We start from the raw sequence: 16,075 nt of genomic DNA, 5'->3' as shown, positions 1-16,075 counted from the left end.
ATTCCAGCTCAGGTCCCCTCTAAGATTGCATATGCATCCACTCACACCATTGACCTAAGCAGAACTACACATGCATACATAGTAAGCTAGAGAACCACAAGGCAGTAAGGGAGGAGGGACTGGTCAAAAAATTGCCATCAACTGGAAACTGGGGACCCAGAAAACCCCTCTGCTGTAGGATGAAGAAAGGTCAAAATTAAACCAAGTCAGAACACAGGACAAAAGTAGGAATGTCAGACCAGAAGTTGGATAGATGAAGACAGTGAGATGGAAGGGAAGTTTTGGGAAAGCAAACTCAGAAGGGAACATCTTTAATGGGAACTCAGATGGACAGAGGTTTTGTGACTTTTGTGATATACTGAGGCTATAGCAATATGCTCAGCATTACCTCTGCATCCTGTGCCCTGTAATAAGGGAAATGCCCCTATCTAGCCCTGCCCATTGACACTCTTAAGGACTTTCACCTGTAACTAAAAGGAAAATGTTCCCTACAACACACACAAAGTTAGGTCCTGCAAAGGCCAAAGTTAGGCCAAGCACAGAAAGTCTCCGTAACTCTTCTTGGTGAAACTAAGGCCAAAGAAGCTCATCACAGCTGCCATCTCATCCTCCTCCTCAAATATCAAGGCTTCCTCAGCCCTTTTTCTCTTCTCCTTCTGTGACTCTTTCTTGTGGACACTAGCCATTTCCTCCTCTTCTCTGAGTTCCTTCAACCTCTTCTCAAAATCACAATCCTTCAGCTTTCTTCCATCTTTTTTCGTTGACCTCAAAATGTTTCTTCACTTGATCTAGGGAGGAATGTTCCACATGCATAGACAAACCCGGGTTTCATAGACACTCCCTACCATTCATGAGATCCAGGAAGTTGATGCAGTCTTCCATCACACAGTCACAGACATGGTAGTAATACCCTCCCATCTCAGACCCTGGAGTGGTCTTATAAATGATTATTTTCTCCCAAGCTTAGATTTCAAGTCCAATTTCTAGTCCCTGTGCTACAGAAGTGCACTGGTTTTTCATCCTTCTTTTTTTTTTGCTCTTCCTTGAGCCTCTCCTTAGGGAGATTCTCTCATTCATCTTTGTCCTATTTTTGGCTAAAACCCAAATTCCATAAAAGCAGTCTGAGGCTATAAGGCAAGATCACCTCCGTAAGTGTAGTTTTGGATTCTCACAGCTATCTGTTTTTAATGTTGATTGTATTCTAGGCTGTTACTGTAAATTTGCTATTAAAATACATTAAACTATTTATTTATTTATTTATTTATTTATTTTATTGGTTGTTCAAACATTACAAAGCTCTTGACATATCATATTTCATACATTAGATTCAAGTGGGTTATGAACTCCCATTTTTACCCCAAATACAGATTGCAGAATCACATCAGTTACACATCCACATTTTTACATAATGCCATATTAGTGATTGTTGTATTCTGCTACCTTTCCTATCCTCTACTATCCTCCCTCCCCATCCCTCCCCTCCCATCTTCTCTCTCTACCCCATCTACTGTAATTCATTTCCCTCCTTGTTTATTTTCCCCTTCCCCTCACAACCTCTTATATGTAATTTTGTATAACATTGAGGGTCTCCCTCCATTTCCATGCAATTTCCCTTTTCTCTCCCTTTCCCTCCCACCTTACATTAAACTATTTAGAAAAAGACATAATGACAGAAAACTCCAGAAATATGGAGAGGGAGATGAACATCCAGATCCATGAAGTCCTAAGAACTCCAAATTAAAAATCAATATGTAACATTAACAAAACATGTGTTTCAATTAATGTAAATCTTCTAGCCATATTATAACCAGATTCTCCAATGTTAAAGACAGAATTTCATTTTTGAAAGCCTGAATAGTATTCCATTGTGTACATATGTACACCTCATTTCCCTCTCTATTCATTCATTGAATAGATAGTTTGATTCCTGTAACTTGGCTATTGAGAACAATACTTCAATAAACAGGGGAGTGCAGGTATCTCATTTACATACTATTTCAAATCCTTTGGATTCATACCCAGAAGTGAGATTTCTGAGTTATAAGGTAATCAATCATCATTTTTTTTTTTTTTTAGTTTCTTGAGGAACCTTAATAGTTTTTCATGGGGGGCATGGGTACTGGGGATTGAACACAGGGGCACCTAACCACTGAGCCATATCCCCAGCCTATTTTGTATTTTATTTAGAGACAGGGTCTCACTGAGTTGCTTAGAGCTTGCTGTTACTGAGACGGGCTTTGAACTTGCAATCCTCCTGTCTCAACCTCCAGAGCCTCTGGGATTACAGCAGCACCACCACCATGCCCAGATGGCTATACTAATGGCTGTACTATTAAATTTTCACCAATAGTGTACAGAGTCCTCTTTCCTTCACATTCTTGTCAACACTTCTTATTTTTCATAGTTTTTATAATAGCCATCCTATTATTATCACATATGAGGTAATGTATCACTGTGATTTTAATTAGTATTTCCCCAAAGATTTTTTTTTCATATATCTGTTTGCCATCTATTTTTGATAATGTGATGAAACCAAGGGCATTATGATAAGTAAAACAAACCATCACAGAATGAAAAACATTGTACATGTGGAATCTAAGACAACCAAACTTACAGAAATAGGAGAAGGGTGGTTACAAGAGGCTGGAATTGATTCCTTCATTTCATGGATTTCTGCTTGACTTTTTACAGAATCTCTATCTCTATTGAAGTGATCTTTCACTTTCTGTATTTTCTTTCTGATTTCACTGTTTATGTCATTCTTTACCTTGCAGTTCAGGTTTTATAAGGAATTATAAATTCCGTCTCTGACATTTCTTCCTCTGTAGTGTCAATGGATTGTGTTATGAAATATCTTGGTTTGTTTGGGGAGATTTGTTCCCTTGCTTTTTCATGTTTTTTTTTTTTTTTTTTTTTGTGTGTGTGTGTGTGTGTGTGTCTACCCACCTAACAATATGGATCTTAGGCAGTGTAGAGTTTCTACCCTGTGGACTTATAGTGTCCCTGAAGGCTTCCAGTTGCTCATGGTTTAGGACTAGACAAATAACAACAACCACCAATGTGAATAGTATAAAGCATTAAACTAAATAGTTTCCGCTATGACATCTACGATGTTAATTGACATAAAGAGAAATGATGTGATTAGTTGTGGCCCACATTAAAAACAGTAAGTTTGCAAAAGGATTTACGATTATGAATGGTGGACAGAGAAGAAACAGAAGTGATGTAGGCTGTGATGATTATGAGAGAGGAGAAAAAAATAGAAGTATAAAATTAAAGGAAGAGGGAAAGAGAGAACAATTGAGATTGGCTATTAGCAGAAGAAAACAGAGAAAGAGAATCAAGAGAAACAGATAAGGGAGAGAAAAATATATAAAATAAAAAATAAAATAATATAAAACAAAACTGAAAAATACTAATCAAACATCCCAACCCTCAAGAGATTGAGCCATGAAAAATAACTACCTTCAAAAAACTAATAGAAATGAGAAAAATGAAACAAATTTGAATATTTATGTGACCATGAACCATTGATGTCAAAATTAAACAGAGAAAATTAAAAAGAAAAAATATTAAACAGGCAAAGATTAACATCATAAACAACAAAAAGATCTGGATGAAGAGTTAGGATTATTTCAAAAAATTCTCAGATTCCCTTCTCAGCAGCATCAGGTGGGATTGGATGGAGTGTGATGTCTGCTTCACCCTCAATGTAGAGTTGCTGGAGTGTAAGAAGAAATCCTATAGATTGAGCTCCTAAAAGTGTGGTTTGGGCTTAGGTAGGCTCCAGGTTCTTTGTTGAATGGCGTTTGGTCTGAAGATTTTAAATCATCACAGCTCCAGGGCCCAGCAATTGCTGGCCTCAATGGGAGACCACATCTCAGGGATCTCCCCTGGATTCCACTCATGCAGTGGAGGAGCCAATCCTTAGCCCCCACCATCACCTGCAGACCCCATGTTTTCTGGTCTTGCAGGTTCACTCTCCAAACTCAATCACTCCTACCCCCACCCTTTTGAATTTCCTGCCAGCCCTGCCTCTCCCAGACCATCTGGCCCTACAAGTGTCCATGCTGTGGGGGAGCAGGAGGAGGTTGATGGGTTTCCACAATCTGTATTCCCCTATGTAAACCTCTCTCCACATTTGATTTTCTCCTGGTCACTTAGGCACACTGTGTCATGCTGTATGGATTTGCCAGGCCTGGGCCAATCTCGGGTTTGGCAGGAATAGACTCTCCCCCAGTTACTGGCTCCAATTCTGTGGTTATAAACTGGTTCCTTCCTCTGCCCTTCTTGGGCAGCTGGGAGAGATGTGGCTTCTTTTTACACAAGGATATTGGGCAACACGGCTTTCAGTTTAGTGAGGCAGTGTCTTTGGTCTCTGATCTCTCTGTACCCAGACTCACTCCAGGCCTCCTAAAAATGCAGGTTCCTTTAATTCCCTTATGCCTTCACTTTGCTCCAGGGGGCATCGCTCCAACCGGTTCAGCAGCAGTGGGAGTGACCATGGCCCTGAGGATTTCTTCCTTATTTTATTATATCCAACCTCCTGAGTCACTGATCTGCTTTGAATTATTAATTCAAGTATTAATCCAGTATTAATTCCTGGCAAACCACCCCGCTCCCTTGAATTTTTTTACCCACCTTGCTGAGAAGCCGCCTTTCTGCTTTCTTGGTTCTTACCACGGAGCAGCCAGGAAAGTGACCTACTTTATTCAGCCATATTGACTCAGCTAATTTCCTGAGGAGCTTTTAAGTACAAAAGAAATGCCCAATTTAAGTTTTCAGGACAAAAGGGAAGGTTATTCTGTAAAAATATTATGACTACATAACTTTGAGTAGGATCTCTTTCTGTGAAACGGTCATGTGGACATTAATTCAGTAGGTCAACTAGACAGAGGGATATTGGAACTCCTTGTTTGTGATACTTGCTTGAGTCTTATTCTCATGAACTCTCATTGTCTCTGGGTACTTCTTTCCTCTTTTGAACCATTTCAGTGTATAAATCCTTCCCTGTCCTCCTCGGAGATGTCATTTTTAGTCACTGTTAGTTCTCTGCATCACTTGCCCTTTGATCTCAGTGGATCATCCATTCAAACTTATTTTCTTATCAACTGTCACCTTATTGTTCACTCAAGTGGTCTCCCATTTCATCCTTTGTGATGGTCATTCCAGTATATTATTACTTTGGATACATTTATGTCACCCTTACTCTAAATTCTAGCAGACGTCCACTCACTTTTCAATTACCAGAAGTGAAGTAATCTTCATTAGAATTACTAAAGTCTGTGACATTGGAACTTTTCAAAATGTATTTGATATCTTAGTTTTATCATGTGTGCACATTTGTATACACATAAAAGCTTAGCTATTTACATGATGGGTGTAACCCATGCTAAGATTTCTCAGGGAGTACTTACTTATTTTTTTCTCTCTGAAACATTTCACTTCAAATAGAATTTTAATTGTATTGGCTCTAAGTGAATGTAAACCAAGTTAGTATTGAACCAGTAGATGGAAAAATCCTTATCATTGAACAATGAAACAACTTGAATTCTTTTTACCCCTTTTGCCATCTGGTATCTGTGCTCATATTTGAAACATCAACCATTCAGGAAAGAGTTTTTTTTTTTTTTTTTTTTTTTTTGTATCCAGTAGGCAGAAGCTTTCTCTGAAGACTGGTGCTTATCTTAAAAAAAAAAAAAAAAAAAAAAAGATAAAATGCTATAAATACAAACGGAGTCCTGAACTAATATTTGACAGTCACATAAAAGCTTAAGAAAATGCAGAGTACAAAGTGAGTCTAAGGAGATGCCATTTTCAATTTATTTTCATAATCTAATTCTGCATTGCTTGTAAAGGTTAATCTAAATCCAGCAGAACCAAGCCTGTCCACTGTTTGTTTGTTATAGGTACTGCTATATTATTCTAAGTGCAACAAAATGCGCATAGCCCTGTTCACAACCCAGTTATTATTTTTTTACAATTGTGGCAGATATGATTTTTACGTGTAACCCTCAAATTATCAGTAGTCATAGCATCTATAATGGTAAAATATTTCTCAGAAAACATCCAGAAAAGAATTTGTAATATTCATTTTGAAAATATAAGACAATACGTCTACATTCTATTTATTTAAATAATTTTGGAGATTATCTTTTTCTGGATGTCTACCTACTTGGAGGGGAATGAAACCCAAAGGACTTAAAGTAGCTGAAATGTTAATTTACATAGTAGTCTAAGGAAAAATCTATTTAACATTCAGAACTTCACCCCTAAGAGTCAAACATTACAGGATCTGGGAGAGGTATTTTTTAGATTTCCTGGTGTTTTTTTTTTTTTTTTCACATCTAGAACTACTTATCTCCATTTTTCTATGAATTTTCTTTTATAAACAAAACCTAAATAATTAATGTGGTGATTCTATTGTACTTGAGACCAAATCTTTGGTCTAAGTGTAGATCTTTTAGTATGTGTGATATTTGCTTTTCCTTTTCAAATTAGCTCACCTCTGAGTAGACTTGGAAGACTATTTATTCTGTCCTGGGGTTGTGTGTTCCATTTGGGGACATAATAGTAATTCCTGGATTTGTGGTTGAGTGGACCAATTCCAGACATTTTCTCTATATGGATAGTTAAGAAAATCTTATCCACTGTTCTTTAGGTTTAGAAATAATTTGCTCACTGAACAGTCAGTCTTTGATGGACAAGCTTAAGAAGATTACAGATAACACTCATTAGGTAAAAGTTAAGTGCCTTCCCATATAAACTTGAACCATTATCCATTGACTTAATCTAATTCTGGTCCACCTACTTGGCTTTAAGACAGACCCCTTAGAGGATAGGAAAGGCAGCAGAATACAACAGACACTAGTATGGCAATATGTAAATCAATGGATGTGCAACTGATGTGATTCTGCAATCTGTATACGGGGTAAAAATGGGAGTTCATATCCCACTTGAATCAAAGTGTGAAATGTGATTTATCAGGAACTATGTAATGTTTTGAACAACCAACAATAAAAATTAATTAAAAAAAAAAAAGACAGACCCTTTATCGTTCATCTTTCTCTAATTTGTATTTCAGGTGTTAAAGTGCTTTGGGGCTGGGTGGGGGGTAGTGATGTCCTCAGCTTAACCACACAATGGGCAGAGAACTGAGATTGTTCTCCTAAGCCACCGGAAGCCTCACAGGGAACCTGAGCTTCATCCCCTGTCCCCGGTAGCCTCCAGTCTTCTTGCAGAAGCTCTGATGGCAGTGACTGAGAAGTCTTTTCCTTCAGCAGCGTGGTGTCCATTGCTCACCACTGGTGTGCAGGGGCCCTGCTTGTTTTCTCAATCATCTCTGTCAGTTTCTTTGCTCAGTGCTGCAAACAAGGTTTTCTCTGCTTACTTCTTTCTTCCATGGCTTCTACCTAGTTGGCTCCTGTCGCTTGATGAAGTCTTCCTCCTCAATATAGATTTTCAACTTCTGTCCTCGCTGACTTCCAACTCCCTCCACAAATTCATCCGTCCCAGTCACAGAGAGTGGGCAGTGGGCTGACCAGGCAGGAGAGAATTCCGGCATTGATCTCATTCAGGCTACGTCAGAGGTCACAGGTCTTTATGTGACTTTAAGACAGTCATCTGATATTACACCAATAAAACCAAAAATCTTTATCAAGGACATTCTTATTAGTCATTCAACTTAATGTCAGATTTCACACATCTGTTCATCTCAGCCCTGGGAGGCAGGTGAACAATATCCTTTACTGCTATTGTGCAGATTTGGGACCAAGGACTCAGAGAAGTTAAACACTGACAGAGCTATGACTCAAACTCAACTCCACCTTTAAAACTTGTGCCTTCAACCACTCTATAATGGCAGAAGCCAGGTCACAGTGTCATATTATTCAAAGCCCTGAGACCTTTGGAAATAGATATCCCCAGGAAGGGCCTGTAGGCATGAGAGAGGTCTTGAGGCTTCTCGGGAAGGTGGTATAGCCAACAGCCTCCTTCCAACACTTAATTTACCTGAAACACAATGGGGCTGCCATATTTATCCTATTGCACACAATTTCTTGGTGGATTAAAGATGGGAAGCAAAATTGTTTTTAAACCTCAAAGCACTTTTGTAAAGACAGAAGTGGTACTGGGCTTGGAATAGCAGGACCTGGGCTTCTTCCGCCAGCCCAGAAACTTACTGATCTTTAACCTTTTAAACTGGTCACTCAATCTCTTACTTTGTTTATTTTTAAAACTGTTCAATCTTACTAGTAAAAGGATAATTGTGCAGGCTTAATTTAAAAAAAAATTAGATCATTTTAGATTGTTTTTTATAAAAGGCTTATCATTTGATCAGGATTGATCAAATTTAAGACTTTTCTTTTTATCCTTTTTTTTTCCAAAGAAAGATTTTGGACTACCCCTTAAAAAAAAAAAAAAAAGAAAATTTATTAATTGAAGTATATTACACAGATAAACGTACAGAAATCATAGGTTCAATTGCATTATTCCAAAATGCGCTCACTGTGAAATCCACCTCCCTACTCAAGCAGAACTCTGCCAGCACCTCAGCACCCTACTGTGCCTTCCCAGGCTCTGTGCTCTTCCTCCCCCCAGAGGAGGCCATTGTTCCCACTTCTGACACTGTAGTAGTTTTCCCTGTCCTTTTTAGCTTTATGTAAATGAAGTTATACATAATGTATTCTTCGTGCCCAGCTTCTCTTTCTAAATTGTGTTTGCGAGGTTTGTTGCTGTTGTTGCCTATGGGGATAGTTTATTCATTTTGAGGGCTGTAGTGTGTTACATCATATGAGTGTACCATAATCTACTTGATGGAAATTTGGGTTATTTTTCATTTTCAGCAATCACAAATAATGCCATTATGAATGTTCTTGGATGTCCTTTGGTTAATGTGTATATATATTTAGTATATATCTAGATGTGGAATTGCTTGGTCACTAGACGTGATGACATCTTTAACTTGAGTAGATAACATGAAGCAGATATACCATTTTGGAATGTTTTTCTGTTTCTGTCACTAGCATGTGACAGCCTCTTGTTCTTAAGAGTAGCTAATCCTTGGTATTTTCTGTTTTTGAATTCTGATGGGTTTGAAGAAGTATGGCTTTACATCCCCTTGCCTATAAATGAAGATGTGCCTTCTTTAATACAAGTGATGAACATTTGAATAGCCTCTTCTATAAATATTTCTTTGCCATCTCTTGCCCACCTTTTCTATCGAGTTCTGCCTTTTTCTTATAGATAATCTGGAATATCTGAAACAGATGAGACTGTAACCTGAGGAAGATGTAACTTTTTCATACATTTATGGTCTCTGTGACTGTCTTTCCATACAGTGCCACATTTCCCCGAACTCCCCTCCCATCTCTAATTGCTTTTGACAATATCTGAGACATATTTTCTTAAATTACCTTTTAGTACTCTTGCTTCTTAAGGAGATTAGGACAAGAGCATTCTGTACCACCCTTGAAAAACACAGAGCAATTAAATCATGTACAGAGAGTGATATATTGGCAAAGTCACAGGCAGGCCATACGTACTTTTCTGTGTTCTTCCCACCATTCTCTGTTCTGTCATGGGCCAGAGAGTTTTAGACCAGGATCACCCTCAATGCCACAATACCTTAACCATCAATGACATCTTTTCCATTGGATATTGAACAACATGAAAGATGGAAAAGAGGCTTCCCTGAAAGGAGGCTTGGCCAAATTTAATAGAAAGGTTTAACAAGAATTGTATAACCACAAGGATGATTATTGACAGTATGGAAAGGAATGGCTACTTCAGCACTTGTTGGCATCTTCTGCTTTGTGGTGTGTGTACGCAGGACTAGCTAAGACACAGTCATGACAAAGTTATGCTGTTGGTGAATGTTCCATCAAAGAATAGACATCATCCAGTAGACATCAGTCATCATTCATCATTTGTGCAGCTACTTAACATATCAAAACAAACACCTAGAAACTCAAACTTTTAATTCATTAACGAAAAGGTTATATTAGAAAATGTCCCAATGGTGACTTGCAGTGAGGACTTTTAGATGTTTCTCTTGGCTGTGTTGGCATTTTTTGCCATCTATTGGTCCCTGCATGGTGATTCCAATGCTAATATTTTTATTTATCTCTGAAGAGTGGCATCTTTCTGTTTGTTAAAAAACATTGTTATTATTATTTCAGGTCAAAATCACAAATATTCTTTCCTTTTTCTGCTTTCTAGAACAGACTGCAAAAATGTGAAGAGCTATTCAAGGGGCAAAGTCTATGGGGGCCTGTCATAGGTTGGAGACACCTGTGATTTATACCTCTTTTAAAGTCTTTGGGAGCATACCGTTTTCATGCCTGTGCAGTTTGTAGTTTTTGAAGGGTGTCTTAATAAAGGTGTAGCTCTTAGTTTGATAGGGAAAGGTCAACTAGTGATTCTTAACTAGTTTTAAAAACTTTTGGCTTCTATAGTTATATGGATATATGCACAGACATAATTGTTAAGGGTTTGCCCTACAATTTAGGAAAAAATTCTATGTTTTTTCTCTTGCATGTGGCCTTTTAAAATGTCAGTAACTTTGTTAATTTCAAGCCAATTACTTTTATACTTTTCAAAGCGTGAACTCACATTGGTCATATGTATTTCTATATTGGGTTACAATAACACACACACACACACACACACACACACACACGGACACATTTGCTCATTACTTCTATTTCCAAGGATCATGCCATTTTTCTCATTATCTACTTAAAACTTTAATGTATATAAGATTGGTCAGTTTTAAATACTGGAGGTAAAAAGATAAATAAGGTATGGATTCTGACCTTAATGAGAGCATACTGACAATTTGGAACATGTATATTGATCAAAAGTCAAACTATGGCTTGCATTATTTTCACTTTGAGTATTCAGAAAAATATTACTTAGGACCCACAAATTAGAGTCCCATATTCTGAAAAATTCTCCAGTTCTGATAGCTAAGTACTATTAATACTTAAATATACATATTAATATATATAGGTATAAATTTATAATAAAATAAACAAAATCTTTGGTGTCAAGGTATAACAATAGACTATACTTTTGTACTCAGCATAGATTCAAAATCTATGAGGCTACTAAAAGCAGACAAGATAATTTTTGTTGCAATATGCCTATATTTAATCACACTATTTTAATTTATTCACTTTCTTCATAATTTCTCAGTTTAAAACACAGTTTTATCTAGGATTTCAATTTTTTTCTATTCTGTACTGAGGAAGTAGATGAAATTCATTGATCTTTGGAGTGAGGACTCACAGATGATCACTCTTTTATAAAAAGATTGAAAGAGAATTCTTGTTTCTTTTGAATTCTGTGTAAGTATGACTTCCTCCAGCCAGTCAACTGTGTTGAATCTTGGACCTCACTGCATATCTGGTGTTGTTTTTTGAATATAGGGATTTTTGCATTAAATTTTTTCATTTTTTGGAATAGGTTGATTTTTTTAGAATAAGCCATAGTTACATGTATGAATTGCTCATGTTAATATTTTGTGGGATATGCAGTTTTCATTAGCAAACTAAGAATAAACATAGATAACAGCAGAATATCTCTGATCATCATTACTAAAAGTCTCATGGATTGCTACACAAGGTCAAGATGTCAGTTCTTCACAAATTAACTTAAATTCTTAATATAATTCTGCTCAAAACTCTTATATAATTATCTGGAAACTGAAACCATATTAAAATTCACATAGAAGAGGGTAAAAACAAGAATTAAGAGCATATTGACAAAAATGGTAATGGATTGAAGGTGTACTCTCTGAGCCGTTAAAACTAAAACAATTAAATTATGAAAACCATGGTAATTCAGCCAATATAATTTATGTATCAGTATATGAGATTTAAAAAAAATATATATGAACATGACATTTAAATCTGTCTATATCTACTTATTTAAATCTTACTCAAATATGTATGTGTGTGTGTGTGTGTGTGTGTATGTTAGTATCTATCATCTATGTTATTTGGAGAATTTAACAAAAAAAATACATAAACTGTATAAAAAGATATGCAGAATTTTATTTAGTAATAGGAAGTATTATTAAAGTATGTCCTTAAATGAAAAATGGCTTATAGAACAATTTTTGTTAACGTAGCATGTGTTATATGGCCTACCAACATAAAGTATTCAATTGAACTTTTCTAAAATAAGTATATTGAAATAAATTGTAATGATTTGTAAGCAGTTATTGAAAGGTTTATTTTAGCACCAAATTAAATCTAAGTATTAATATATAGAAAGTAATTGTCAGAATAATTGGGGAAAACATTGTCCTGGTTACCTGGTCAGAATATATGAAGGTGGTAAGTATAACAGTAAGGGTTTTGCAGAAAAACAGAATCAATAGGATATACATATATCTAGATATGTATCTATATAAATGTGTTATGAGGAATTGGTTCATGTGATTACTGGTCTGAGAAGTCCCACTATCTGTTGTCTGCAACTGGGGATCCAAGATAGCTGGTTACACTGGTGGTATAAACCCTGGGAAAGTGCAGAAGACTCATGTCTTAGTTCAAAAAGGCAAAAGTGAATTCATCTTTATTCCCCTTCTTCTTTCAAGCTCTCAACAGACTGGACGATGCCTTCCCACACTGGGGAGGGCAGCCTGCTTTACTGAATTCATTGTTTCAAATACTGCTCTTATCTGGAAATATCACTCTTACCTGGAAATACCCTTAGAGACAACCAGAGATGATATTTGATCTAGGTACCCCGGTCAAGTAGACACATAAAGTTAACTATTATAGTAGAGAAGCAAGTGCAGGAAAAACTTCAAAGTTTGTCAGATTCTGTGCTTGTGAATGAATAAAAAAATCTATCAAAAAATAGTATTTTTGGGAAACAGAAGGGATCACTTTCAGGACCAGATTAGATACATTTGTACGTTGTTATTGTTTGGCAGATAGAACATGATCAGTTAGGAAACATATATTATATCAAGCATCCTCTTCAAAGCCATAGGAAACTGAAAAACATGCATATTTTTAAGGGAGGGAGAAAGTTAGAGGGGAACTTAATGACTGTTCTTCCTGTTAATGACTCATCAAAATTCTTTTCAGTATAATTATTTATGAATATGAGAACTCATTTTAATTCCAGGAATCTTTTGGTAGCTTTTCTTGTTAGATTGTTTCCTCATGGGCTTCTGATCACTACTCTTGGATCTGAGGTAGTGATGTATAGTATATTGCTCATTTACTCATTTGATAAATATTTATGAAATGCCTGCTAAGTGACACAATGGTGACCAGCATTGTTGATTTAACTGCAAAAAACCTTCCATGAAAATAGAGAATGGGAAGTACTGGGGTGAGGGGACACACTTTGGTATGTTCAAAGACTATGATATAAAGGCAGTAGCTAAGCAAGTTCTATGTAAATTGTAAAATGTATGTAGTCTACATAAAATGTTAATAATGATTAAAAGTTGAGACTGAATCTCAAGAGAAACATGGCACCTTTAGAAGTTATTAAACAATGGAAGAATGTGATCATATCTGTGTTTCAAAAAGTGCATTTCCTCTACCGTGCAGAGCAGAGATTGGAATGGAAAAAAAATGATTTAAGATGGGAGAACACTGGAGGCTATTGCAGTAATTTAGACAGCAAAGGATACAAAAAGAATTTGAAAATTTTAATACAAAATTATACACAAGTCTATAGAAGATCCTCAGGACTCCGGAGTTTTACTTATTTAGATATACCTTGAGACCCAGAGAAGTGATTTTGGTGGTCTGAACTCTGATGTGGCAGTGGGGATGAAAGAAATGGATGAATGAAGACATTTGAAAACTTGGTGATAGGATGTGCAAGATGAAAATAAGGAACTATCAAAAACAATTCTTAATTTTCGGACCTGAGCAATCAATTGGATAGATGGATGGTGTGTTTGTTGAGATAAGAAGCACAGGACATGGAGGAGATTTTGGTGGCAATATGGTAAGTGAAGTTTTGTGTTGGTACCAGATTGACATGATTGTGGGACATTCAGGTGTGAAACTCAAGTTTATTGAAATTACCCTGCTTCTGATGAGGCTCAATAAATTTTGTCAATTTGTGTGTTTAACATCCTGAGGATAAGCATGATGTCCCATCAAATGTGCTTCCCAAAGCTGGTGTAGACTTAAATTTGCATAACAAATAGATGTTCATTGTCTTGCAGCCCTATTATCTAGGTCTGAAAACTAATGCTGAGGTCTGTAGGGCCTTACTCTTTTTCTCATCCTTAATGTGGTGGCTTTCAAAATGATTTTTTTCTGGTTCCTTGCGCTAATACTGAGACTTCTGCTTAGCTAGCAGGTTACCTGGAAGGCTTTCAGTTCTCTAGGGAGGATGAATTTTTGGTTGTGTGTGTAGGGTTTCTCTAATGTAGGTCAGCATCTGAGCTCCCTTTGATTGTTAATCCATAGTCTTGAATTGATTATGCAACCCACCAAGGACCCACTAAATATAATGCTTTAAAGTTCAACAGCAAATTTCCTTCCCCATTGTCCTTAACTTAAAAATGGCTGAACAAAATTTTCCTACAATTTTCATAAAAATTAATAAAGATATGACTTCAAAAGAATACAAAAATCACCCTACTAGGAAAGTTTAAGACAGTTATCAAATGACTTAATATAGGAGATAATAATAGAGACTATTTTGCAATCTGAAATATAGCATTTTCTACTATGAACACTGTAATTACTATTTAGGGCTAGATTATAGGGAAATCTGTGGGTGTCATAGAATTCAGTTTCAGAATTATGGAAACTCTGTTTGCATAATTAAAGGGCTAGTTAGTAAATTCCCTCCTATTTTCTAACCTATTTAAGCAGATCATATATGTGCCAATATTTCTTTGCTAACTATGGTAAAGGAGACAACTGACTTTAAATCTTCTACTGCTGAATAATGCCCTAATAACTGTATATAATATATGGTTCATAATTAGTGAATATGCTGGGGTTTTTCAAGAAGTACATTAGATATGGCATAGATACAAATTTCTGCTTCATTAAATGACTTTATAGACTATATTTTGCTGCTTTTGCATATGTGATATTCCCCCCTGTTTGATAGCAGGATTTCTTTACAGCTTCTTAATGAGAATACCTTTTTTTATTAGAACCTTTTTCTGAAGTTTTATTGAAGCTCTTGGTGACCTATTTCTAATGATTTCATAGCTCTAAAAATTTCTCTCCCTTATTTAAGGAGCTTTAACTTATGTTTGATTAGTGGCTTTGGAAGTAGATTCACAATCTAATTTTAGGAAGGAAATCTTTTCCTACAGGAGAAACAAATTCAAAAATAACTTTGCATATCACAGGATGCCTATGAATTATGGAAATGGCTCACATGCCCACAGCATTTATTAGATGAAGAGAGGCGAAGCCCAGAGATACTTCCTCTTAATTCCATTTTGTTCTGAGTTGCATTTTTGCATGAAAATATCTAATATCTTCTTTACTAAATAGTAAATAAGACAAACAAGTTCACTGATGGGTTGGGGAAATAATCACAATGTGGTATTAGGTGCTCCAACTTCATAGTCTGATAGAAGCACAGGTGAGAGGCTGGCACCAAGTGCTTGTAGAATGGTTGGGAGGTTTCTAGTCACCCAAGAGCCCCAGATTCAAGGAAGGTTAGTATTTGGATTTTGGTTTTGGAGCAGTTGTGACTTATAAAGCAATACGATTAAGTTGGGTCCTACCAGGCAGCCGGGAGAAGATAATCTAAATTCTGCAAAACTTCAGAGGTATAAATCCAAATCATCATTTTTTTCTAGTTAAATTATTATTTTAATTTTATAAAAACACACTTAAAAAAACCTAAAGCAGTACAGGAATATGTAATGTAAAAAGCAAATATCTGCTCTATGTTGTTTTCTTCATATCTCCAGCCCCAACTCATGCTTACCTCTGCACATTCAATATCAGATCACAGAGCTTTTCTTATGCATCTATCCATTTACATATCTGGGTGTACATGTATATGTGAGCAATTAGCATCATTGTTATGTAACTTTCATCATTTAATATGCCTTATG

The 16,075-nt window shown here is 36.2% G+C and overlaps 1 pseudogene; it reads right to left on the bottom strand.

Annotated features, from left to right (window-relative positions):
• Positions 1-527: 527 nt before the first annotated feature.
• On the bottom strand, positions 528-7,564 carry LOC143385910 (zinc finger matrin-type protein 2 pseudogene; annotated as a pseudogene).
• Positions 7,565-16,075: the final 8,511 nt, after the last annotated feature.

This window comes from Callospermophilus lateralis, chromosome 2, assembly GCF_048772815.1.
Source record: "Callospermophilus lateralis isolate mCalLat2 chromosome 2, mCalLat2.hap1, whole genome shotgun sequence".
NCBI lineage: Eukaryota > Metazoa > Chordata > Mammalia > Rodentia > Sciuridae > Callospermophilus > Callospermophilus lateralis.
This window is presented reverse-complemented; position numbering and strand designations above follow the sequence as displayed.